We start from the raw sequence: 22,016 nt of genomic DNA, 5'->3' as shown, positions 1-22,016 counted from the left end.
GTTCTTCAAGATAGGTTGAGGGAAAAGCGCGTGAAGGGCGACATGCTCTCGCGGTAATAGCAGCCCGTTTCCATTGGCTGAGGGGTTGTAGGTCTACGTGCTTCAATAGCGATTGCATCATACGCGTGAGAGGTTGCGAAACTAAGGACAATTGTCCTGTAATTGTCGGGTGAGATGGCTCAGTTCATGTTTCTAGAATAATCGGCCGTGGTGTTGATAGATCCTTGCAGCGCCCGATCTAAATAGCTATCGAATTCATCAGTACTGAAAAAATTCTCACAATTGCAATGTCATCATTGCTACGTGTAGAAAGAGCGTATTGATTTCTCAGTGAAGAATAATTAACCATGATATATTTACACTGTGCTCACCTAGAACATTTCGAGGAAGTCTAAGAAGTCTCACTGGATTAAGCACATTTTAAAATATCGTCACTGTTCTTTCGAATAACTAATGAGATCATTGACCATTGTTGGTTCAGAAATAAATATTGGATGTTTAGAAACCTCTCTCTGGTGCCTTATATATTTTGCCACCAAATAATCTCATTTTAATTTCTGATCTAAAAGTCCGAATATCCGTTAGAAAGCTCCAGCATATATTTTAAACTTTTATTTCAACCTATTATCAAAATTAGATGAATGCTCAAGTAAATAATTGTCTGATTAGAGTAATATGCTGGTTGCTAACAACTTATGACCGCATACTTCACTGCTTTTTGTCTTCTATGAGACAGTAGCATGTAGAATCCAATAGAAGTGCTTCAAAGCCTTAGTTATGGAGGTCAGAGGTGAAGTGTCTTGGATTGGAGGAGTGTGTGTGTGTGTGGTGGGTGGGTGGGAAATGGGCTTGTTCTGTTGTTGAACATTGTGGGCATAATATGTTGGCGCTGTGTGGTTTCACTTGGGGCCTGCCCTCATCACATCCTTGGGTATGTTGGCTCTTAATGCAAATGATGCGTTTCACAGTATATTTCAATGTACATGTGATAAATAAATGAGTATCTGAATCATAAAGGCCCTCTACCACACTGTACATTATCAATTAGCGTCATGATGAGATCCTGGAAAATGTGAATAACTTCCTGTATATTGAGAGCAGCCTCTTGGTAAAGACAGACATTGATGCCAGCATAACCTTTAATCATGTAAAACAAGGGGTGTTTGAAGATCAAGAAATCGTATGAGATTCATGATCCCTCTTTCTGAACTGCCAAAGATTCTGTAAGCAAATGTGTATTAAAAATAGAGTTGAATCTGACTATATACGAATAAGACAAAAGAAAATCTATATTTCAATTTGTTCTCATTACCTTACAAAATATACATTTTCAATATTGTGAAGAATCCTTAGTACACTCTAATCCAGTGCAAATATTATTCATGACTATTTAAATGCTATTGTGAAGTGTTTATTCTTTTCCAAAAAGTGATATTTTAGTTTAAGTTGGTTTCAATGCTGATAATATGAGAGAGTTTTGGTAATTTTGACCTTGTTCTCTTGTGAATCAATTTTACGTGTAATGGATTACTTGCCACTACATATTCCGTAGAACTTCTGGTTTAATCTTATGTTAGTTTTCTATCGCAGTATTTTTTTTTGCCAGTGTGCTGATTTTAGATGTGCTGACTTCATAGTAGAAAGAAGGAAGAAAAACTGGTACATTGGATATGGGGATATGCTTACTTTCAAATTGAACTTTATTGCTTTCTTCCACTTTACAGTAAGAAGGTAAGCTTGAACACTGCTGCTATGAAGACGCTTTCTGAGAATCACCAGTGACCTTTACTATTTTGTGAGTATCATTTGAATACAATGAGAAATAATGTTGTTATCATTTGCAGTGTTTAGAGTTTGTATGAAAAAGAAATAACCTTGGAATTTTAATAATACAATACTGTGCAAAAGTTTTTGGCACATATATAAACCTAGGGTGCCTAAGAGTTTTGCACAGTATTGTAGTAATTTTATGTATTGCACTGTACCACTGCTGCAAAAAAGAAAAAAAGCAATTTCATGACATACGTGAATGATGATAATCCTGATTCTGATTTGGGTCTCTATTGTGGAATGAGAGTGGGAGGGGGACAGGAAGAGGGGAATCATGCTTGGGAAAAGTAGAAAGGAGAGGAGGGGGAACGGGGAGCACCAGAGAGACATTCTCTAATGATAAATAAGCCACTTGTTTAGAATCAAATGGCCTTGACTGGTGTCTCAGGGCTGGGTGTATCTGCTCTTGCACCACCCCCTTCCCCGGCACTCCTTCTCTGCCACCTGACCCACAGCACTCCACCCTTGCCATTCCAAACATCTTTTGCTCCTGCCAGATTTACAGACTTGCTCTCCACTCCACATTGACAAATACAGTACTGTGTAAAAGTCTTAGGCATCCTAGGTACAAATATGTGCCTAAGACTTTTGCAGACTACTGTCTTCCACTAAAATGTCTACCAAGGCCAAACTGAGTAAAATCTGTGAGTATCAATATAAAGACAATGCAATTAATGCATCTAAAATGGAAATGATAAAACTTCTAAATATCACTGTCACTTCTGAAATATGTTTCTAAAGTATTTAACTCATTTTAAGTACCCAGTTTTAATGTATGTCTTTATTATACATGAATGACATGATTGTTTTCATTCAGCATTCAATAGTTCAATAGTTCCATTTAATATCAGATAATGTATACAATATGCAACTTGAAATTCTTGTTCTTCGCAGACATCCATGAAAATAAAAGAGTGCCCCAAAGAATGAGTGGCAGTAAAAATGTTAGAACTCCAAAGTTCCCCTACCTTGTCCCGATTCTTCATATAAGATTGGAGCTGATCATAATTGTTCACTATTTCCAAGTGCCTCAAAGTATTACCAACCTTATAATGTTAACAGCATGATTTTCTTAAAAGGCAGGAATTCAGGAATTTTTCTCAGGGTTTTTAGACTTATTATCCTGTATGTTGAAATTCAGTTTTAAGATTGATTGTCATCAATTTGTCTATTTGGCCCTTCTGCCATTACTTTCCTTCTGGAGAAATATGGAAGTGGGCTAAAAAATTGAAACAAGATTCTGCTGGAAATCACTATGACATCACAATTAAAGTGGCGACTTTTAAATGTTTCTAGAAATTGCTTTTTTTCCCTTGGTTAAAATATCATTGTTCAGAGACATTAGAGCATTAATGTTTAATGATTTTGCCTAAAATTGTCTTTCTTCATTACTTTACTGTAAGCAACAACTCATTTATTTTAAGCATGGTAAATGCTGAGCTGAAATGTAGAGCTGAATTTTAGATCAATGCACATCATAAGCTAATATGCCACAATGCAAATTGAGGCTTTTCTTTTGTTAAACAGATGGTATTAGCTAAATAAAAAAATCTTCAAATCATTTTTGTGAAAATAACAAGTTTGCACGGCATAAAACACAAAGAGAACAGTACATACAAAATACTTAAATATCTAAAAGGTCTGCTGTTGTGAACTGCAAGCATTTTTTTTGCATTTATGTACTACAAGTAGTGGAATTCTATACAATCCACCATCTGCTGTCTAAACTTCTATCCACGCTACATGTATAACTCTTTATATTCTTGGGACTTTATGTGCCAACAAATTTAATTCCCCTTTCTTCTGTTGTGTATCAGCAGTCAAGAGAGAAACGGAAAGGAGACAGGACAGCAACAGAGGCAAAGTCATGAAAACGGAATCTGCGCTGTATCTCAAAATAAATAAATAAGTCAGCAGGTACAAAAATGAACAGCAGAAAGCTCTTTGTCAGAGTCACAATCACTCCCTCCCCTCCCCAATTTCTAAGCAAAGATTTCTAACTCAGCTTCATTCTACCAATATCAGCTTTGAGATCATGGGTCCTGCCGTGACTCCTCTTGGTAACAGACAATCACTCCTTCATCTGTTCCAGTGGGTTACCAGTGCTGGAAAGGCTCTCTTCACTCCAGTGCTCAAAGAACTCTTTGGAGTATTTCCCAATGTAGGGGTTTCTGTGTGAATTTCCCTTTAGAATATTCACTTCCTTAATCTCAGCTGCACACGTTTCCAAAACCTCCAAGGAATGTCACCATTATAATTTTCCATAAACACATAAAACATCAACATCCATATTATAAGCCCATATTAGTCCATCTTTACACTCTTCTTTCTTACAAACAATCCTCGCCATTTCCTTGAAGCAAATTTGAATCACTGTCTCTGTTGCTGTTAGTTCGTCAGGTTAGCTGGTAATGTTTTTCAACAAGCTGAAGATAGTTCATCTCTTTCATAGGGGTGTTTGCATTGCTATCGATGCTGTGCACAACCGTACTCAGGTTTCCTGAAAACAAATCTTGTGTGCAGCTGTCTTCTTTTGCCTAAGGTTTAGTAATCACACATTTTAATTAAAGAAAATAATATCCATCAGTATCACATATATTTCACAATATAATAGTATCAAATCAAATCAAATTAAGTTTAATAATTATTCACACCATACATGGATACAGTTAAATTAGACAGCATTCCTCTGGGGCCCAGGTGCATAACATACTTTCAAAGTAGCAAAAGAGGAAAAAGACACACACATCGTTAAGCAAGAACTTGTATAGTCCAAGTCCCTGAGTGACATGCAAACTGATGACACAACTCCTGGAAATCCAGCCTGTCCTTCCACCTGTTGAACACTGGAGGGCAACACTGACGGTAGAGGCCAGCTCCTAACTGAGTACAGTCTCCATGCGACACAGTGTTGTCTCACCTGGACTCCAGCAGCAGGCAGGCCCGCTTGAGGCCTTGTCTTCGCTACAACTGAGGCCATGCTGCGGCCTTGTTGCCTGTCTTACTACTGTTACGTACCCCATAACTGGGTGTCTAACCAGCAGAGAAAGAAGTATCCGTTGGAGTCTGGTGGTACTATTTTCAACAGTGTTTATTAGTAAAATATACAAATCAATATCAACAATGCAAATATATAGATAATACACGTTAGCAATACTAAACCTAAAAGTGTGGGTATAATAATAATCAATAATAAACAAGCTCTATCGATGTCTAGGGGATAATGAATTGTCATATGTGAATATAAAGTTCAGTTCAGTTCATACGTGCTGAGGTAGATGTTGGTCATTGTGTTGTAATTGTTGGAGAGAGGGAGAGAGAGCGAGTGAGCAGTAACAGCTACAGGCAGGCAAACCTTCCTTTATGTTCTTGATCCGTCGTTTTGTTGTGGCCATTCAGGTATGACCCCTCTGCCCTTCAGCTAGACCGTTCTTCTGTGGTGGACTCGTCACCCAGGCAAGGGCAGACACACACACACAAGCCCCCACCGGCCCTGCTATAACACTGTGAGTTAAACTGACCGATCCTTTGTTCGGTCTCCGATGCCCCACACCTTCACGTGGGTTCCAACACTCAAGCAGTGCTCACTAGTGTGTCTCTTGGTGTGTCTGAGGGGTGTCTCCTCAGACCTCACTTTTATCCCTACTCACAGGGTCTCAGTTGTCCATCAATTTTGAATGGCTTTGTCCATCAAACCAGCCCACTCCGGCTGTCCACTGAGGAATTTTAATGAACAGAATGGTATAAGGTAAATAACCTTCTCAGAAGCCATAAGTCTTTCAGAAGTCATAATATGATGAATCAACAAGTCGCTCTCCCCTCTCTTATCAGTAGCAGATGTTCTGGCATGTTTTTGTTCCATCTCTCTCTCATTAGCAGCATAGCAACAGTAATGGTTTGTGATTCTCCCAGGGGGGGGGGGGGGAACATGGGCAACTCTGCACCCTTCTGCCCATCAGAGCTGTTCATCCTTCGTAACACTACAAAACAAGGGAAACAGGTCTGAGGCATCTCATATTATCAATGTTCAACAGGGTCTTCAACAAGAGAAACATTAAAGGCAGTCACTCACGGTTACATTGCATGTTGCTTTCGCGCCCCATCTCTGATGTCTTTGTGTAGCAGGCAATAGCATAGTCCAAACCCGGGTCACTTCCTCCAAACCTGCTCCCAGCCAAGCTCCAGCTTCTTCTCCCAGCCGAGCGCTAGCTTCTCCTTCTCCAACTCATCTGCTGGCTCCTTTGACATCCCGGACAGCGGCTCCAAACAATGAATAGATCACTGATTTGGTGGACTTGCTGTACCTGTTTTTCTTGGAGTACAGTATAGTCTTTTGGTCTGAAGCCTCTGTTGGTCAGAGTTGACCATGGATTTGTGTTCCAGCTGTCTAGATACACAAGCTTGGGCAGTACAATATGGAAAGCAAGCTGTTGCTCATGTAGCAAGCCCCCCTCTACATGCATCTGGTGAACCCGAAGGTACACCAGAGACCGATACTGTTTAGCACCAGCAGCATCATAGGAGTTGCCAGTCAGCATTGAATCTAACGTAGGACTGCCTTAGGGACTCTTAACTCCAGATTTTTCTCTCATTTACTCCCAAAGCCTTCTTCATGAGTGGGTACAGCCACAAAGCAGCGGAAGTTTGAGTTAAGAGCTTTCCTTCTCAATGAGCAGTTCACCACAGCTGACGACCCCCATCTGCCACTGTCTTTCATAATTACCTGCTCATATTTTGTGATTCATTCACCAGAACATCTTGAACCCTCTGTACTTCACTCATTCTCCACAGAGAGCAGTTTATCTTTTGATTCCTCCTACTGAAGTAATGACTTCATAAGTTGAATTCTGTTTGCCAAGCTCCCAATCTATTTATATCCTGTTGTATGATCACAATATCTTTGTCATAACAGTTCTTCCATTTTTTTGTCATTGACAAACCTGGATACCTTACAATTTACCCCTTTCCCTAGGTCATTTAAATATTAAATTAAATGAGGGCCAAAAGCTGATCACTGTGATATTCTGCTTGTTATATCTTTCCAATCTGTTTTCTGTTATCTAGGCAGTATTCCATCTATGCTAACATACTTCCTCTAATACTAAGAACTCATTATCTATGTACCAGACTATTATGTGTCAATTTGTCAGATGTCTTTTGGAAACCTGCATGTATCCACTTTGTTAGATGCACTTGTACAAATTCTCAATAATGCAAATATTTAATCAATCGTGGCAGCAACTCAATGCATAAAAGCATGCAGTCATTGTCAAGAAGTTCATTTGTTGCTCGGACCAGACATCAGAATGGGGCAGAATTATGATCTAAGTGACTTTGACAGTGGAATGATTGTTGGTGCCAAATGATGTGGTGTGAGTACGTCAGAAACTGCTGATCTCCTGGGATTTTCACGCACAACAGTCTCTAGAGTTTACAGAGAATGATGTGAAAAACAAAAGGTATCCAGTGAATGGCAGTTCTGTGAGTCAAAATGCCTTGTTGCTGAGAGAGGTCAGAGAATGGCTAGGCTAATTAAAGCTGACAGGAAGGTGACAGTCACTCAGACAATCACGCGTTACTGCAATGATGTGCAAGAAGAGCATCTCTGAATGCATGACACGTCAAACCTTGAAGTGGACACGCTGCAGCAGCAAAAGACCACTAACATACTGAAATACACTCAGTGGACACTTTATTAGGTAACTCCTGAACATTTATACACTCGGTGGCCACTGAGTGTATATTTTGTGTACAGATAAACTCTTGTGTTATATCTTTAAAGATATATTTTAAAAAATTACAAAGCCTAGGGTCTCAGGTTTGGAGAAATCACAGTGAGCTTTTGAGAAACTCATGATAAGCAAAAGGATCAACTACTGTAAGATGAAACCACAGCTGAATAATTTAACATTGGCGGGGGGGGGGGTTGGGAAGTAGACATTGAGATTTAAGCATGAGAGAGTCTGCAGATGCTGGAAATTCAAAGCAACACATACAAAATGCTGGAGGAACTCAGTAGGTTGGGCAGCATCTACAGAAATGAATAAACAGTTAACGTTACAAGTGTGAGAAAATCTGCTGATGCCTGAACTCCAAAGCAGCACACAGAAATATTTTGGGCCGAGACCCTTCTTCAGGACTGAAAAGGAAAGGGGAAGACGCCGGGTAAAAAGGTGGGAAGAGGAGAAGGAGGCTAACTAGAAGGTGATAGGTGATGCCAGGTAGGTGGGAAAGGTAAAGGGCTAGAGAAGGAGGAATCTGCCAGGAGAGGATAGTGGACCATAGGAGAAAGCAAAGGAGGAGGGGACCCAGGGGGAAGTGATAAGCAGATCAGAAGAGGTAAAAGGCCAGAGTGGGGATTAGAAGAAGAGGGGAGAGGGAGGGATTTAAGAATCAGAATATGGAAATCTGAAGCTCCACACTTTTTTTGTGAAGAGTGCACTGTGATTGTACCAAAGATCTGCCTGTAACAATAAACAATGCTGGAAGAGTGCATGGATCAAGCAGCATCTGTGAAGGTAAAAGATGAAAGTCGATATTTTGTGTCAAGCCCCAGCAACAGGACAAAGCAAACAGGAACGTTTGTCGGTGTATTGTGAAAGACTGGTCAGTGATGGGTTGAATCAGATGGGGAAGGGATGATGACTAGATAGATACAGGTGAGGGGAGGGATTGGAGAGATGAATAAAGTGAGAATAAAATGAGGTGGACAGATGAATGTGTGGTGGAGGAAAGGGTTGTGGGTTACCCAAAGTTGGAAAATTCACTGTTCATGCCATTGAATTATAAGTGGCTCATATTCTGTAAGAACTGTTAGTCGAATTTGCGTTTGGCCCCTTTAGCAAAGGAAGCTGAGGATAGACATACCAGTGCAGGAGTGGGAGGCAAGTTAAAATGTCATGCAACCAAAAGATTAAGATGGCTGTAGCAGATAGTGGCCAGGTGCTCTGGAAAAGGCCAGCAAATCATTTGTAGTTGCGGCTTCTTGGTATGTCTGCCGGTTGACATTATGCATTTCCTGAACCAGCACACTGCTATGTAGACTAAAATTTATTAATTCTTACAATGTAAAAATGTTAAACATGAAAAAATAAAAATACTGAAGTTCATAATTTCATATTGTGTTGTTTTTCCCACCTGCTTAACCTACCTATCTTCTTTTTTCACATTTTGTGAATTCCTCACACATTGCTTTCCATGCATAGTTTTGTATTGTCGCACATTTGGAAATGTAACGTTGTGTCTTTCCATTTAAGACATTAATATGAACTACAGCCTGCTGTGCCTTCTGGCACTCTGCTGACAAAAACACCCTGTCATCCTGAAAAGATGCAGATTTCTTTTCCTGTATTTTGTTCTTTATCCAATCATTTAATTTTAACTATTTTTTACTTCAAACTTTTTTAAAAACAGTATTAACTTGTTAATTTCTTTGCCAAAAGTCATTAAAATTAAACGCTCTGTATCTTCCTGTCACACTCTGTTATCATTATGCAAATTGCTACTTTACATTTGAACTTTATCTTTAGGTTTGTAATTTTCCCCTCACTCGAACCTGAGTGACTAGACTCAGCTCTTTTTCTTGCAGCTACTGTTGACGTAGTTTTCTATTCAAGTGATGAAACCAGTTAATTGTTTCAGGGGTAGTGATCTGTATTGAGTAATATTTTCTTCATGTTTGTAAATTGATCGTGAAAGTATTATATATTCCCATGTCCATTTTGGAGAGCTAATGCATCAATTATCCACTCTCGCTGCTTATAGCATTTGCATTGATGTAAGTGTGTGGAAGACTACAGACGGCGATCTTATGAATAAGGTCTTTCATGAGATGTGTGTAATTTTTTGTGAACTTCATCTTTCCAAGCTTCATTTGCATTGAAGTTGCATTGTTACTGATTAATGGTATGAGTTCAGAAAAGTCTGTGAGACATCAGGCAGTGTTGAAGTGCATTGCTTAAGATCATAAGACATTGGAGCAAAATTAAGCCATTCAGCCCATCGAGTCTGCACCACCATTCCATCATGGTTGATCCCAATCCCACTCAACCCCATACACCTGCATTCTCGCCATATCCTTTGATGCTCTGACCGATCAGGAAACTATCAACTTCCACGTTAAATATACCCATTTGGCCTTCACTGCAGTCTGAGGCAGAGCATTTCACAGATTCACTACTGTGAATCCTCCTTACCTTTGTTCTAAAAGGTCACCCCTCAATTTTGAGGCAGTGCCCTCTAGTTCTGGATACCCCCACCATAGAAGCATCCTCTCCACATCCACCTTATCTAGTCATTTCAATATTTGGTAGGTTTCAATGAGATCCCCCGCACTCTTCTAAATTCCAGTGGGTACAGGCCCAAATCTGCCAAACGCTCTTCATATGTTAACCCCTTCATTCCTGGAATCATCCTTGTGAACCTCCTTTGGACTCTCTTCAATGACAACACATCTTTTCTTAGATATGGACCCAATACTGTTGACAATACTCCAAGTGTGACTCAATTATTGCCTTATCTTCTCAGCGTTATCTCCTTGCTTTTATATTCTATTCCCCTTGAAATAAATGTCAGCATGTACCTTCTTTACCACAGTCCCAACCTGTAAATTAACCTTTTGGGAGTCTTGCACATGGACTCCTAAGTTCCTCTGCACCTCTGATGTTTGAACCTTCTCCCTATTTAGATAATAGTCTGCCCTATTGTTCCTTTTACCAAAATGCATTATCATACATTTCCCAACACTGTATTCCACCTGCCACTTTTTTGCCCAATCTTCCAATTTGTCTAAGTCCTGCTGCAATCGCATTCTTCCTCAGCACTACCTACCCCTCCTCCCATCTTCGTATCATCTGCAAACTTTACCACAAAGCCATCATTTCCATTATCTAAATCAATGACAAACAATGTGAAAAGTAGCAGTCCCAATACTGACCCCTGAGGAACACCACTAGTCACTGGTGGCCAACTGGAAAAGGTCTCCTTTATTCCCACTCGCTGCCTCTTGCTTGTCAGCCATTCCTCTTTACTGTAACACCATAAGATTTTATCCTGTTAAGTGCGAGCAAATGTTGGAAATTCCAGCAGTCAGGAAGCAAGTATGAGGAACAAGAAATCTTTGAAGGCAAGCTGGAGAAAGAAGGGAACAGAATAAAGGAAGAATCAAGATTTGATCCTTCCCCAGGAAAACAAGAGTGAGAAGAAAAGGAATGAGGTGGAGATAGAAAAGATTAAGGCAAGGGCAGCAGAAGTTCAGGAGTATGGTCACCTACGGTTTTCCCTCCAAGTTATGCACTATCTGGAAGTATTTTGCCAGCACTTTCACCAAGGGGACTACAAGAAGAAGGCTCCATGTTCTCAAGGGCAACAAGAGATAGGCGATAAATACAAGACTTGCCAGGCATACTCAAAATGAACAAAAGAAAATGTTTTAAAACAACTCTGACAATTAGCAAACTTCTAATTCTAATATGGAGCTATCAATGTTCGAGTTTCCTTAGGACCTGAAGACGGTATTCTGGTAAAAATAAGGACAAGGGTGACATGTTGTCACCTAGGCCAAAGTGAAACTAATATAGCCAAGACAAATTTCTGTGAAATGCTGTGGATGTACAATTTGAAGCATCAACAGAGAATGCTGATGTAATTAACATGCCAGGCAGCATCTTTGTTGAGGGAGTTATTGTTTGAAGTCATTGGCCTGAAACATGGGGCAGAAATCAGATTATATTTTGCCAGCAATTTAGAAGAGAACTGTCAGAGACCAGTGTATCTCTGACTCCCTCCTGAAGTAAAACTTGAACTTTTAAGAATGTGAGTGGCTACTTAGACCTAGAGGGAATTTCTGTTGACAGTGGTCTTGAGATAGTGGGAGTCCAGATTAATTTCCACCTTTACAAGCTTGGCACTATTAATGTAGGATCTCCCTCTGTAAATCCAGCACAGGTGGGGATTCAGGATGAGTCTGTTTTGTTGTAGATCACAGACCTTACCAATTGAGCTATGTAGGACCATAATTTAATTATTGCAGAAAATAAGCATTTTCTTAAATTCTTTTGAGAAAATCGATGCATTACATCGAAATGTGACTTCCATCGTTTCCTTTTAATGCTTTATTTGCTTGTTAGCAAACTGATTAGTCCAATGTGCTTTCAGTTATTTATTTACCTTTTGTGAAAATATTAGCTCTGAAATAGAATTTTCTTCAGTAAATATTTCAAAACTTATTTTGATAATCTGGAACCGTTATCGTACAGTATTAGGAAAATACCAGGTTACTCTCCACATTGAGCTTTCTTTTAAAGCCACTGGAAAGCTGACTATGATTACAGTTACCAAGGAATAAGGAGCAAATTATGCGACCTCTATTATGTTGTTACATTTTCTTTTCTTTTTACCTTTGGAGATTTACCAGGGAAAATCCATTTAATTCAAAAATTTCCAGTATGGTATCATTGTATCAAAATTGAATGGAAATTCAACAAAAACGTCAACATTTTAGCCATTAATTAGATCAGTACATCATCATCTGTATCCTGTGAACATTTTACTACACATTCTGAATTGAATGGCTGTTTGCCAAAGTAGTGGGAGTTTGAACAATCTGAATACTGCAAGTAAAATATTGAGCATTAAATAAACATTATGTAAAGAAAAAAATACCGGAATTACTCAGCAGGTCTGCAATTTTGCTGAGAGAGAAACAGGATTGATGCAATCTTCTATCATTATCAGGGAAAAACATTTTTCCAGAAAAAGGAAGGGCTCAACTTTGTCTGACTTGCTTATAGAATTTTATTTTTCATTTGAGTTTTCCAGCAGTTGTATTTTTTAAAAATTTGCGGTTGTTCTACTTATTGCTCCAGTAATAAAATAGGGCTGGAAGGGATGATAAATCAGCCATAATTGAACAGCAAAGCAGACTCGATGGGCTGAATGGTCTAATTGTGCTCCTATGTCTTGTAACATGAACATATTTTTTCCAATTTATACGATGTTTGACTTCACAAACTAGAGGATTTGTGAATGATCATCAATCATTACAAGAGAGTCAATGGACTCAAGTGATGTATTAATGGATCAGAGAGTAACAAGGTAGAAATAATCAAACATTATTACTATGATAACTATTAAAACTATTAGAGTTTATTAGAGCATAATTTCAGAGTCACGTGTATTTAGAACATAGAATATAGAAATATACAATATAGAATATAGGTCCCTCAGCCCACAATGTTGTGCTGACCATGTAACCTTCTCCAGAAACTGCCTAGAATTTCCCTACCACTTAGCTCTCCATTTTTCTAAGCTCCATGTGTCTAAGAGTCTCTTAAAAGACCCTATTGTATCCTCCTCTACCACTGTCGCTGACAGTGCATTCCACACACCCACCACTCTCTGTGTGAAAAACTTACCTCTGACATCCCCCTGTACCTACTTCCAAGCACCTTAAAACTATGCCCCTCATGCTAGCCATTTCAGTCCTGGGGAAAAAAACATCTGACTATCCACACGATCAATGCCTCTCAGCATCTTATACATCTCTGTCAGATCACCTCTCATCCTCCGTCGCTCCAAGGAGAAAAGGCCAAGTTCACTCAACCTTCTCTCAGAAGGCGTGCTCTCCATTTCCAGGCAACAACCTTGTAAATCTCCTCTGCTCTCTCTCTCTCTATAGTATCCATATCCTTCCTGTAGTGAGGTGACCAGAACTGAACACAGTACTCCAGGTGGGGTCTAACTAAGGTCTCATATTGCTTTAACATTACCTCACGGCTCTTGAACTCAATCCCACAGTTTATGAAGGCCAACACATCATATGCCTTCTTAACAACACTGTCAACCTGCGGATTAGATTTGAGTGCCCTGTGAACACGGACCCCAAGATCTCGCTGATCCTTACACTGCCAAAGGTCTTACCATTAATATTATATTCTTGTCTTCAAATTTGCCCTACCAAAATGAACCACTTCACACTTATCTGGGTTGAACTCCATCTGCCAGTTCTCAACCAGTTCTGTATCCTATCTCTGCCAACCCTTCACAATGTCCATAGCACCCCCAACCTTTGTGTCATCACCAAACTTACTAACCCACCCTTCTGCTTTCTCATCCAGGTCATTTATAAAAATCACAAAGAGGAGGGGTCCTAGAACGGATCCCTGAGGCACACCACTGGTCACTGATCTCCATGCAGAACATGACCGTCTACAACCACTCTTTGCCTGCTGTGGGCAAGCCAATTCTGGATCTGCAAGCAAGGTCCCCTTGGATCCCATGCCTCCTTACTTTCTCAATAAGCCTTGCATGGGGTACCTTGTCAAATGCCTTGCTGAAATCCATATACACTACATCTACTGCTCTTCCTTTATCAATGTGTTTAGTCACATCCTCAAAAAATTCAATCAGGCTTGTAAGGTATGACCTGCCTTTGACAAAGCCATGCTGACTATTCCTAATCATATTATGCCTCTCAAATGTTCATAAATCCTGCCTCTCAGGATCTTCTCCATCAACTTACCAACCATTGAAGTAAGACTCACTGGTCTATAATTTCCTGGGCTATCTCTACTCCCTTTCTTGAATAAGGGAACAACATCTGCAACCCTCCAATTCTCAGGAACCTCTCCCATCCTCATTGATGATGCCAAGATCATCATCAGAAGCTCAGCAATCTCCTCCCTCACTTCCCACAGTAGCCTGGGGTACATCCCGTCCAGTCCTGGTGACTTATCCAACTTGGTCCTTTCCAAATGCTCCAGCACATCCTCTTCCTTAATATCTACATGCTCAAGCTTTTCAGTCCGCCGTAAGTCGTCCCTATCCTCTCCATGGTCCTAGTGAATACTGAAGCAAAGTATTCATTAAGTACCTACGATATCTCCTCTGGTTCCATACACTTACACTGTCACACTTGATTGCTCCTATTCTCTCATGTCTTATCCTCTTGCTTTTCACATACTTATAGAATGCCTTGGGATTTTCCTTAATTCTGCTCGCCTAGGCCTTCTCATGGCCCCTTCTGGCTCTCCTAATTTCATTCTTAAGCTCCTTCCTGCTAGCCTTATAATTTTCTAGATCTCTATCATTACCTAGTTTTTAGAACCTTTTTTAAGCTTTTCTTCTTGACTAGATTTTCAACAGCCTTTGTACACCATGGTTCCTGTACCCTACCATCCTTTCCCTGTCTAATTGGAACGTCATGCAAATATCCCCTGAACATTTACCACATTTCTGCCGTACGTTTCCCTGAGAACATCTGTTCCCAACTTATGCTTCCAAGTTCCTACCTGATAGCCTCATATTCCCCCTTATTCCAATTAAATGCTTTCCTAACTTGTCTATTCCAATCCATCTCCAATGCTATGGTAAAGGAGCTAGAACTGTGATCACTATCTCCAAAATGTTCTCCCACTGAGAGACCTGACACCTGACCAAGTTAATTTCCCAAAACCAGATCAAGTACAGGCTCTCCTCTTGTAGGCTTATCTACATATTGTGTCAGGAATCCTTCCTGAACACACCTAACAAACTCCACCCCATCTGAACCCCATGATCTCTGAAGATGCCAATTAATATTGGGGAAATTAAAATCTCCCACCATGAGGACCTGTTATTATTACAGCTTTCCAGAATCTGTCTCCCTATCTGCTCCTCAATGTCCCTGTTAGTATTGGGTGGTCTATAAGAAACACCCAGTAAAGTTATTGACCCTTTCCTGTTCCAAACTTCCACCCAGAGAGACTCAGTAGACAATCCCTCCATGACTTCCTCCTTTTCTGCAGCTGTGACACTATCTCTGATCAACAGTGCCACACCGCCACTTCTCTTGCCTCCCTCCCTGTCCTTTCTGAAACATCTAAGGCCTGGCACTCTTAAGTAACCATTCCTGCTCTTGAGCCATCCAAGTCTCTGTAATTGCCACAACATCATAGCTCCAAGTACTTATCCACACTCTAAGCTCATCCGCTTCATTCATGGTGCTTCTTGCATTAAAATAGACCCATCTCAAACCATCAGTCTGAATGCATCCCTTCTCTACCACCTGCCTACAAGCTTTCTCTATTTGTGAGCCAATTGCCCCTTCCTCCATCTCTTCAGTTCGGTTCCCACCCCCCCAGCAATTCTAGTTTAAACTCTCCCCAATAGCCTTAGCAAACATCCCTGCCAGAATATTGGCCCCCCTCTGATTCAAGTGCAGCCTGTCCTTTTTGTACAGGTCACACCTGCCCCAAAAGAGGTCCCAATGATCCAGAAATCTGAATTCCATGCCCCCTGCTCCAAACCCGCAGCTGCGCATTTATCCTCTGCCTCACTTTATTCCTTTACTCACTGTTGCATGGCACAAGCAGTAATCCTGAGGTTATTGTCCTTGTGGTCCTACTTCTCAAAATTTAACAACATGAGTAATATGAATAAGATACCCTAGAACTTGGGATTTCTGTTCCTTCTAGTTTACAATGGTGCCTTAGGTACTTAAGCATAATGATAGTGTTAAATGATAGAGTTTTTATTAAACTTGAAGAATTGAAAATGGCATCCCAGAAATTATGTAAAATTATAGCTAAACATAAAGTGAATGGAGAGGCTGAGAGGCAGAATCTTTACAGCTATATGTCAGACCTGGTATCAGAAAGAAAAATGACCGGTATGCATTTGGGCTGAAAGACCTGTTTCTGTGCTGTATGTCCATGACTCTCTGACTCTGAAAAGTACTAAGGCTGAAAGAGCATACGAAATACAAGAAAGAGTATGTCATTCAGCCCCATCCGCCTGTTCTGCCATTCAATGAGATCATGGCTGATCTCTGTTGTAAATGTAATCATTGCTTGGATAGTTAATCTTTGGCATCAGTGACCCAAGCAGGCTACATATTACAATCAAAGATTAACCTCCCTTGGACAAAACAAAATTCTCACTTTGTCCGTTTTTGTCAACCCCTTACCTGCAAGTATTCTAGTCCTTGATACCTCAGTGATTGGAAACATTATCTACACAGCTACCCTTTAAAACACCATAAAATGATGTACATTTCAGTGAGATCATCTGTTTTTCTGCTCAATTCTAGAGAATATGAGCCCAACCCAATCCTCTTCCTCATGCAACAAACCTGCCATCCCAGGTGAATTTTTGCTGGATTCCCTCAATCAATGACTCATTTACATGAACACCCAGGCCTCTATGAACACTATTACTTCTCTGTCTCTCACCACTTAAATTATTCTGTTTCTGTTTTCTTCTCCCTCTGCCAATTGCCCTTTCGTTCAGTGCATGAATCTAGTGCAGGTCTGCAAGTAATAATTTGCTAAAACAGTAGACAATGTGCTGTGCTATGATTGGACCATTTGTCATTGCAGTTCTGGATGTTGGTTCAAAGGCACAATTTAATGTCAAGAGAAATGTCTACAATATACATCCTGAAATGCTTTTTCTTCACAAAACATCCACAAAAATAGAAGAACCCTAACCCAAGAATGAACGACAGTTAAATGTTAGAACACCAAAGTCCCCCCACTGGCAAAAATAAAGTGCATCTGCTACCAGCATTCAAGCATGAGCAAAGCAATAGCAAAGACAGACTTGCAGTTACCCCAAAGACTACATTGTTCACCCGATAATTTGACATGCTGCAGGCTCTCTCCTCATAAGGGAGAAAGAGGTGACTCCATTTTCCAACGAGCGGGGAGACATAACAAACAACTCACTGGTTTACGATGTTAAAAGTCTGTTATGTCACTTTTTTCAAGATTTATGCCTGAAGATCACAAAGATCCTGGGACCCCAGGCACACAGCAGATGTTCTGACTCACCCAACGACACATGGGTCTCCTGTGGCGACACCGACCCTTGACCTGCTCGTCTCCAGTTCCTCGAGATCCCAGGCTTATGAATCCATACTAAAATCTTAGGCCAAGCCTTTGGCATGCTGAATAACGGTCAATTGTGGAACCCCGAGAGCAGGTCCCATTTCCCGCAAAGAACCGTAATCAGCGTGTAACTCCAGGATAGGGTCTTCAAAAGAACCCTGAAAGGGAAAAATAGAGATATTAAAGATGGAAATAGAACATCTTTCGAAGATGTAAGCAAAGGAGTTGCGGTTGGGTGCCATAAGCAATTAGGGAATGATAAGGAATGCAACAGAAAACCACAGGCTTGATGCCTAGTGTTAGATTTCTGAGTCAGGAGAAATAATTAAAAAGCTGTCATTTAAGAATGAACCTATGGAAGTGAACAAAATGCTAAATAGAATATTACACAGAGTACTATATTAATTTGATCAGCAAGATTACAATTTTACTAGATAATAAAATTATTTTATATAAATCAGCCCTTTTGTTATGAGCAAACTTTGTACTGCTGGCAAAGACCATCTTTCTACCCCTTCTTCTCCCACCCCACTCCACCAATATTCACAGTCATTTCCATAGTAAGGTTGATCAGACTTTTCCATGGTTACCACAACAATGGATAACAGGATGAATGCCATGGTCTGATTTTATTTGAGTAAATTTTTTCTTTCTCCTAGAACATGTTTCCTGCTTTGGCATATTGTAAACGATCTGAAATTTGGGCTGAGGTACATAAGGGGAATTCTTAGTAACATTTCCAAAAATTCACAATCTAAGTGTAAAACCCCAGCACGGATTTGAAGTAGTTATCCCTAGCTCAATTCCTGTCAAAAGTTTTCACTTATTCACTTCTCTTTTAAGAGAGAAAAAAAAAATTAACAATTGGTTAGCAGAACTGGCATGGGTTTGAGGAATATTCAGAGTGTTTAGTACAATAAATGAGAAGCTGTTGTATTAACTATCGAGTGGCTTGGATAAAAACCTACTGTGAATAATTAAAAATTTTGATAATGACAAAAATGAAGGTGTAGTTAATAAAGATATCAAAGGAACCTGCAATCTGATAACAAAAAGAGTGGACTTCCATTTTGATTAAATGTAACAGGATACATTTTGATTGAATAAGCAACAATTTTACTTTAAGGAGACAATTCACTTTTTCATGAGTCTTTCATGAGAAGTTTGATCCAATGTAGAAGCACTTTTTGGAATCAAAAGTGTAATACAGAATTCAGATTTTTGTAAAAGAATGCACATTTTTAAGAAAGATAATTTTCGGTTTTATATATATTTAACACAAGGGTGTAGTTTTTAGATGTCATGTTTCACTATAACAACAAATATTACAGCTCGTTCATTGTAACAAAATAGAGGGTAACTGGTGATTTGAATGATCTAATATCCAACTAGACTTTAATTACATTAAACTGCAGATGTGACTTAAATGTTGTCATGATTATCTGGTTCAACTAGCATGCCAGCACAGCTCATGACAGTACCTCCCTCTCGATGGCCCAAGGAGTCGTGGGGAACTGGAGACAAGGCTGGTAAAGTTGAAAAAGACCTGATGCTTTTGAGACAGTGCTCATAAATTCAAAACAGACCTGATGCTGTCTAGACAGAACTGAAAAATTTGAAACAGACCTTATGCTTTTGAGACAGGGCTAGAAAACTTGGGAACATTAAGGGAACTCGAGGTAAAGGAGCCATTAGGAGGTAGTGACCATAAAATGATAAGTTTTAATCTACAATTTGAGAGGGAGAAGGGAAAATCAGAAGTGTCAGTATTACAGTTAAACAAAGGGGACTATAGAGCTATGAGGGAGGAACTAGCCAAAGTTGACTGGAAGGACACCCTAGCAGGGATGACAGTGGAACAACAATGGCAGGTATTTCGGGAATAAAACAGTAGGTGCAGGATCAGTTCATTCCAAAGAGGAAGAAAGATTCTAAGGGGAGTAGGGGGCGACCGTGGCTGAAAAGGGAAGTCAAGGACAGTATAAAAATAAAAGAGAAGGAATATAACATAGCAAAGATGAGCGGGAAGCCAGAGGATTGGGAAACTTTTAAAGAGCAACAGAAGATAACTAAAAAGGCAATACGGGGAGAAAAGACGAGGTACGAAGGTAAGCTAGCCAAGAATATAAAGGAGGATAGTAAAAGCTTCTTTAGGGCATGTGAAGAGGAAAAAATTAGTTAAGACCAAAGTTGGGCCCTTGAAGGCAGAAACGGGTGAGTTTATTATGGGGAACAAGGAAATGGCAGACGAGTTGAACAGGTACACAGACAATCTCCCAGATGTAATAGTGGCCAGAGGACCTAGGGTAATGGAGGAACTGAAGGATATGCAAATTAGACAGAAAATGATGTTGGGCAGACCGATGAGACTGAAGGCTAATAAGTCCCCGGGACCTGATGGTCTGCATCCCAGAGTACTTAAGGAGGTGGCTCTAGAAATTGTGGACGCATTGGTAATCATTTTCCAATGTTCTATAGATTCAGGATCAGCTCCTGAGGATTGGAGGGTAGCTAATGTTATCCCACTTTTTAAGAAAGGAGGGAGAGAGAAAACAGGGAATTATAGACCAGTTAGCCTGACATCAGTGGTGGGGAAGATGCTGGAGTCAATTATAAAAGATGAAATAGCGGTACATTTGGATAGTAGTAACAGGATCGGTCCGAGTCAGCGTGGATTTGCGAGGGGGAAATAATGCTTGACTAATCTTCTGGGATTTTTTGAGGATTTAACTATGAAAATGGATAGTGGAGAGCCAGTGGATGTAGTGTACCTGGACTTTCAGAAAACCTTTGATAAGGTCCCACATAGGAGATTACTGTAGTGGGCAAAATTGGAGCACATGGTATTGGGGGGGGGGGGGGTACTGACATGGATAGAAAATTGTCGGCAGACAGGAAACAAAGAGTAGGGATTAACAGGTCCTTTTCAGAATGGCAGGCAGTGACTAGTGGGGTACCGCAAGGCTTGGTGCTGGGACTACAGCTATTTACAATATACATTAATGATTTAGATCAGGGGTGTCAAACTCATTTTAGGTCATGGGCCGGATTGAGCAAAATGCAGCTTCATGCGGGCCGGATCAGTTGGACGCGTGCGAACGCAGCTTTCATTGCCTCCGTTTTTTCAGCCTGCTCTCATGTGTCTCAGTCTCTGCTATAACTACAAAGTGTTTCACTTTACAAATTCCGTTTCTTATGAAGAAGACTGCCGAGCAAGACTGCCGAATAAACACTAAAAACCCTGAAAACCTGGTACCTGAATAAACTCAGCATTAGCCATATCATACGCCATAGGCGCTTCGATTACTGGGGCCAGCTTTAATAGTAATTAGATATTATCTCGCGGGCCAAAGATAATTCCACCGCGGGCCGGATTTGGCCCGCGGGCCTTGAGTTTGACATATATGATTTAGATGAAGGGATTAAAAGTAACATTAGCAAATTTTCAGATGACGCAAAGCTGGGTGGCAGTGTGAAGTATGAGGAGGATGTTAGGAGAATGCAGGGTGACTTGGACAGGTTGGGTGAGTGGGCAGATGCAGTTTAATGTGGATAATTGTGAGATTATCCACTTTGGTGGCAAGAACAGGAAGGCGGATTACTATCTGAATGGTGTCAAGTTAGGAAAAGGGGAAGTACAATGAGATCTAGGTGTCCTTGTTCATCAGTCACTGAAAGTAAGCATGCAAGTACAGCAGGCAGTGAAGAAAGCTAATGGCATGTTGGCCTTCATAACAAGGGGAGTTGCGTATAGGAGCAAAGAGGTCCTTCTGCAGTTGTACAGGGCCTTGGTGAGACCACACCTGGAGTATTGTGTTCCGTTTTGGTCTCCAAATTTGAGGAAGGACATTCTTGCCATTGAGGGAGTGCAGCATAGGTTCACGACGTTAATTCCTGGGATGGTGGGACTGTCGTATGTTGAAAGATAGGAGCGACTGGGCTTGTATACACTGAAATTTAGAAGGATGAGAGGGGATCTGATTGAAACAAATAAGATTATTAAGGGATTGGACACGCTAGAGGCAGGAAACATGTTCCCAATGTTGGGGGAGTCCAGAACCAGAGGCCACAGTTTAAGAATAAGGGGTAGGCCATTTAGAACAGAGTTGAGGAAAAACTTTTTCACCCAGAGAGTTGTAGATCTATGGAATGCTCTGCCTCAGAAGGCAGTGGAAGCCAATTCTCTGGATGCTTTCCAGAAAGAGTTAGGTAGAGCTCTTAAAGATAGCGGAGTCAAGGGATATGGGGAAAAGGCAGGAACGGGGTACTGATTGTGGATGATCAGCCATGATCGCATTGAATGGCGGTGCTGGCTCAAAT

General features: G+C 40.4%; 1 long non-coding RNA gene across 5 annotated transcripts in view; it reads left to right on the top strand.

Annotated features, from left to right (window-relative positions):
• Positions 1-46: 46 nt before the first annotated feature.
• The window catches only part of LOC140724926 (uncharacterized), a 166,167-nt gene continuing 144,197 nt past the window's right edge, over positions 47-22,016 (top strand). For all 5 annotated transcript variants that reach the window (XR_012098219.1, XR_012098218.1, XR_012098220.1 and 2 more), the window contains exons 1-3: positions 47-169; positions 1,725-1,795; positions 3,648-3,747. This is a non-coding gene — a long non-coding RNA (uncharacterized lncRNA). The remainder of the gene's footprint in view (positions 170-1,724; positions 1,796-3,647; positions 3,748-22,016) is intronic.

Source organism: Hemitrygon akajei, chromosome 3, assembly GCF_048418815.1.
Source record: "Hemitrygon akajei chromosome 3, sHemAka1.3, whole genome shotgun sequence".
NCBI lineage: Eukaryota > Metazoa > Chordata > Chondrichthyes > Myliobatiformes > Dasyatidae > Hemitrygon > Hemitrygon akajei.
The sequence above is the reverse complement of the archived record's forward strand: the minus strand, read 5'-3'. Positions and strand labels throughout refer to the sequence as shown.